Raw genomic sequence first — 6,000 nt, 5'->3', positions numbered from 1 at the left:
TTTCTTAAAACTAGGTACTTCACTCCCTTTTTCTCAGTAAGTGATAAATATTCTCACAGGAGCCAAAGGAAAAAGTGCACCAAGAAAATGCCCAAAGCCCTGGTGAATCTATTCTCCCCATTTATTTTTTTTTTAAGATTTTATTTATTTATTTGACAGAGACACAGTGAGAGAGGGAACACAAGCCAGGGGGAGTGGGAGAGAGAGAAGCAGGCTCCCCGTGGAGCAGGGAGCCTGATGTGGGGCTCGATCCCAGGACCCTGAGATCATGACCTGAGCCGAAGGCAGACGCCTAACGACTGAGCCACCCAGGCGCCCCACCCCCATTTATTTTTTAACGTCCCACCATCTCCCTATGACACTAGAGAACTGGGTAAGCCCTAAACACAGGTGTTCTAGCTTTCTTCTTTGCTTGCTTTTACCCACAGAGATGACAAACCTTACCAGCAAGGAAAATTTCCTGTCCTTGAGGGCCCTATTTGTAGAGGCTTGAGCCATATCATGGAATAGGGGTATCTTATTTTGAAAGAACACAAGGAAGCCAAGGTTTTAGTGGGGCTATATGGGGTGGGGATGGTGAGGGGGGATCTGGCCCACAAAGGGATGGACCCCGAGGTGGCCCGGATGTCTGCTTCTAATCTTAACTCATCTGCTCAGCTACAGAATAAACATTTTCTAGGCTGGCCAAAAATGGAATTGGCGCCCAGCCCATACCCCAGCCAGAGGACCAGATCAGTCTTCACGGAGGAAAGACTAAGGGAGTTGAACAAGATGTTTAGCAAACTGGAACACCTCACACTTTCAAGCCCCTAGCCGCCTCTTTTCCCTGTTCTCATTTCTTATGTGTGCTAAAAAATGAAAAAGACTTCTAGTCCCAATTTCTGGCAGCATCCCTTCTGAAAGGTGAGTAAAATGAGTGTCCTCTGTGCCCCTTCTCTCCACTCTGACACCCAGTATAATCGACGGACTTCAAGTAACTACAATGGCAAAACCAGTGTAAGAGTTTAAATTCTTGTTTTCTTCTTACTCCTGGTGGTTCTCCCTCCCTATCAGGCTGGCATGATCATCCCTTGGTCAAGGGCCCAGTCGCCCTTGGTTGTGCCTATCTCCTTTTTTGAGTGGCCACCTGGTGCCCAGAGGGTAGGTATAGAATGGGGATGGCATTTCAGAGTGGTTTGTCCGCCACAAAAATGGTCTGCTGGTCTGATTAGGCATTGCTCCCCCGGCAGTGGCCTTATAAAAGGGGCAGTGAGAACCAGGCCCTCCTGTGACTTCTGGTCATCAGTAGCATCACTGAAGGCAGGCAGTCCCTTTGGTTCAATAAATCTAGAAGCTTTGTTTGCGGGGGGGGGGGGTGCTCCTCTCATGGGAGTCAGGCTCTCAGACCCTGTAGCGACGTTGGAATTTCTCCCGATGGATGCAGATACCTAGCTCCTGAACTCCAGCCTAAAGTTTGCTGTAGCTTCAGCAACACCCAGAAAGCATCTGCTTTCCCACTGAGTAGCTTTCTTTGTGACGAGAGCCATACGAGGTCCTTAGACTACTCTGGAAGCAGTAGGGAAAAGTAGCTACCATGTTGACTTCTTTATTCTGACATCTTGAAACTGAGTGCCCCCAGAGCAACCTCAAACTCCACTGATTTAGTCACAATGCTTTAAGCATCTCCCTTTATCTATCCCTTAGTGCACTGACTTCTACAGGTCTTCCCTGTGTCTTGCCGGGAGCTCCTGCATTATGGTATCAGGGTCACCTGTTGCTTAGACATATTCGGTACTTTTTAACAGCCCTATTGAGATATAATTCACATACCCTACAATTGGCTCATTGAAAATGTACAATTCAATGGATTTTAATATATTCACAGAATTGTGCAGCCATCACCATACCCAATTTTAGAATAGACACGTTAGATTTTATATGGGAAAAGCCTTTAGCTCTAAGGCTAAAGCTCCAAGCTGCTGGGGGAGGCAGTATGGGCTCAGGAGACAAAATACTTAAATCCCATGTGATCACCTAGAGTGCTGGAAGACACAAGGAATTCTCATCATGTAGGCATCACCTGATTTGGCTGGGAAGACCAACGAACACTGTGGTATATTCAAGGACCGGGCGATTTCTTAAGCCAAGACAGGTTTTTTTTTTTTTTTTTGGTCTGATTCTACATTAAAGATAAGACTGACTATATTTATACAATAGAGAATTTGTAACAGATTTTTCAGCTTTGTGAAACTAAATTTTGTCCCATCAAGACTGCTTGGATTTCCTTCTTATTTTGCATTCCAAGAGTTTGTGGTTTGTTAGGGGGGAGGCTATGGCTTGTCACATTTTCCCCCTTTTCTTTTTTTGTGAAATAAAACATACGTTTCAAGTTGTTTTTCTTGAACACGGGTTGGGTGGCTGGATGGGGGAGTGAGAAATGGAAGTGTTCTTGAAGCTTAAGCTGAAGGTGAGGAGGATTCTGGAACCCCAAAGTGAGAAAGAAAAGAGCATGCTTCAGAGCAATAGGGAGAGAGGCTAGAAAGCCCCTCACCACCTGCTGAGGGATCAGCCAACAACCAAAGCCTGTTTCCATAGCAATAAAATACATCTAATGATGCCTTACTTCCCCAAATTGGGTGAGGATCAAAGTCAAAGTCAGAGAATACATAAAACACTTAGCATCTTCCCTCCCTTCCTTTCCACTTTAGTTTTCTCTCGGGTGATACTGAGGCCAGCCACCTCACAATGCACCTACAAAGACAAGTAAAATTCGCTTCTTTGGGTATGAAGTGGATTCTTATAGACTAGATGTGGACAAAATATTAGAGGACATCAGGACCAGTATACCATTTCCAGGGTTACCTGGATTTTCCTGTGTTAGTATTTTCCTTCACTCTAGTTGAGGGCATTTAACCCCCCCAAAAGATTTCCCTCAGCTGGTTGTTTTCCTCCAACTGAGTTGTACCTGGTTGTACTGACGGTTAAATATTTAAATATCACCCCAGCTTATGGTATAAAGTCCAAACTAGAGGCAGGCACTATCCCCATTGTAATAGATGAAGAAACTGCATCTCCGCTGTGGTGTGTAAGGTCCCTAACAGCCTACCTGCCCCTCTCTGCCCACATTGCTTCTACTCTAGCCACACTTTTTTTTAAAAAAAGATTTTATTTTTTATTTTTTAAAGATTTTATTTATTTGACAGAGAGAGAGAGAACAAGCAGGGGGGAGCGGGAGCCTGACGTGGGGCTCGATCCCAGTACCCTGAGATCATGACCTGAGGCGAAGGCAGACACTTAACCGACTGAGCCACCCAGGCGCCCCTAAAAGATTTTATTTTTAAGTAATCTCCACGCCCAATGTAGGGCTTGAACTCACAACCCTGAGATCGAGAGTTGCACGCTCTACTGGGCCAGCCAGACTCCCCATTATCGACACAACATTTGACTGTCCCTCACTTACAAGCTCTTTCACACCTCCCTGGGTTAGCCTGTGCCTCTGCCTTTGCCCTCCCCTTCCTTTTTTTAAAATATATTTTTTAAAGATTTTACTTATTTGAGAGAGAGAGCACGAGCAGGGGGCAGAGCAGAGGAAGAGGGAGAAGCAGACTCCCCGCTGAACAGGGAGCCCGATCCTGGGCTCGATCCCAGGACCCTGGGATCATGACCAGAGCTGAAGGCAGATGCTTAGCCCACTGAGCCACCCAGGCACCCCTGCCCCTCCCCTTCCTTTTCACCTGATCAACCCCCACCCAGTCTTCAAAATCACCCCACTGTGGGGCGCCTGGGTGGCTCAGTCGTTAAGCATCTGCCTTCAGCTCAGGTCATGATCCCAGGGTCCCGGGGTCAAGCCCCACATCGGGCTCCCTGCTCGGCGGGAAGGCTGCTTCTCCCTCTCCCACTCCCCCTGCTTGTGTTCCCTCTCTCGCTGTGTCGCTCTCTGTCAAATAAATAAAAAAAATCTTAAAAAAAAAAAAAATCACCCCACTGTGAAACTTTCTCTGGCTCACCCACTGAGGGCACAATAGTGAAGAAACATTGACATGGGAGTACCACAGTTAATTTACACGAATTCAACCATATACTGTGCAGGGTCCCAATGCATCAAACAAGCAACAGACATGACCTAGCTTGAAACTGTGGGAGGGACACCTGGCTGGTTCAGACAATGGAGCTTGCAGCTCTTGATCTTAGGGTTTTGAGTTTGAGCCCCATGCTGGGTGTAGAAATTACTTAAAGATAAAATCTTAAAAGAAACTGGTGTGTGTAGGGGGGTGGGTATGTGAATGATTTTAAGGGTTTCCCAATCACTGACAAAGACATGAAATGCACTGTCAGGTGAACAGGCCAGAAGATACTAATGACCCGGTCTAAACCTTAAAGAAGACAATTAGCTGAAAACCACAGAGCAACAATGCCTATTGAAGAGAAAGAAAAACTGATGTAGGGTTGCGTACACAAAAGTTCATGGATAATTTAAGAGCTATTCAAGGAGAATTTGGAATATAAACTAATTCCATATTAGCGCTGAAGTTAACAATCCCATGTAAAATGTAATACCCCAAAGCACACAGTGTGGTAGGAGAATGGACACCTCAGTTCCAATTCTAACAGAGGGGGAGGCAGGATCAAAGTCCCCCCAGATGCTGGCAGCTTTCCCTGACCCCATGTTATTTTTAGATGGTTGCTCCTTCATTGTCCAAGGACAGCAACATTAACTTCCTTTGTTACTGTGTCTCTCTGATGGAAGGGAGTGGGCAACCTCAAGCTGGAAGTTGGGTTGTCAGTTTCTCCTGAAACAGTATGATAAAAGCTACTGTATTGTGGGAACCTAGAAGGAGGGGTGCTGCACCAATCTGGGGGGGAAGCGTGAATAGTGTATCAGAGAGAGCTTCCTGGAGGAAGGAGGAATTGGCCAGTTTGGAGGAACAGGGGAGGGAAGGAGAGTTCCAGGTAGAAGGGGTTTCTATACAGGCTCAGAGACAAGAAAGGAGAGCTACAGGCAGCTAGGTGTGGGGAATGTGAGGAGGAATGCCAAGAGATAAGGGGAACATTTTAGAGAATTTGGTAGAGGGCAGATCATGAAGGGCTTTGCAAGGTATGTTTGGACATTTTCCTGAGGGCAGTAGGTAGCCATTGAAGGTTTCTAGCAGGGGAGTGAGAGGGTACGGTTGCTTGTCCAACACTGAGAAATCCTCCTTCAGATCCAAGACAAAAAGAGGAATGCAAAGAGGTGCTGAGACAAGGCCCAGGAGAGCCCTCCTTCATTAGCCAGCACTGAACTGGTAAAAACTGAGGAAGGCATCTGTGGTGTGTGCTCCTCCCTCTTTTCTTGCTCTCTCCCTGCAGGTAGTCATTCTCCCTAGGCTTCCCACTAGCTGCCCAGGACCCCAGGGCAATATTTCAGCTAGGACTCTACTCCCTGAACCTGCAACAAGCTTCTAACCTCTCAGCCTACTCCCTGCAACTCGCCACGTGTAAGGCACCATGCTAGGTCCTGTGGAGATCAAGATGCAATAAAGGGTCTCTGCCCTATAAGAAAAAGCCACATTTTCTAGCCAAGTTCCTCAGGGCTCTGTTTTCTGCTATGGAATGGTAACAGAGAGACAAGCCAAAACGTAAGACTATCTTAGAGTCTTTCCGGTATTGAGGTTTGGGCTCTATTGCTTAATTTCCCTGGGCCTCAGTGTTCTTGTATAGAAGATAAAGGGGTTGACGTAGCTGTTTTCCTTGAACCCTTGAACCCCTGGGTTCTCATATACGGCACCCATTAGCTATTCTCAGTGTTAAAGCCTAACGGAAACCACACATCCAAAAGTGGTATGGCTTCACACCATCACTCCATAACTGAAGTATTATGTTGATTCGTTTTCGTGTTAGCTTCTGGCAGTGTAGTAACACTGTTTATTTTCTGCTGATCAGAAATTCTAATTGGCAGCTGCATATATCTGATTAATAAGAAGGGAAAATGAATTTTTAAAAATCATGTTTGTTAGACAAACATATTTTAAAACATGGGGGACA

This window comes from Mirounga leonina, unplaced genomic scaffold (assembly GCF_011800145.1).
Source record: "Mirounga leonina isolate KUSES-001 unplaced genomic scaffold, KU_Mleo_1.0 Mir_173, whole genome shotgun sequence".
Classification (NCBI taxonomy): domain Eukaryota; kingdom Metazoa; phylum Chordata; class Mammalia; order Carnivora; family Phocidae; genus Mirounga; species Mirounga leonina.
Note: the sequence above shows the minus strand (reverse complement) of the source record.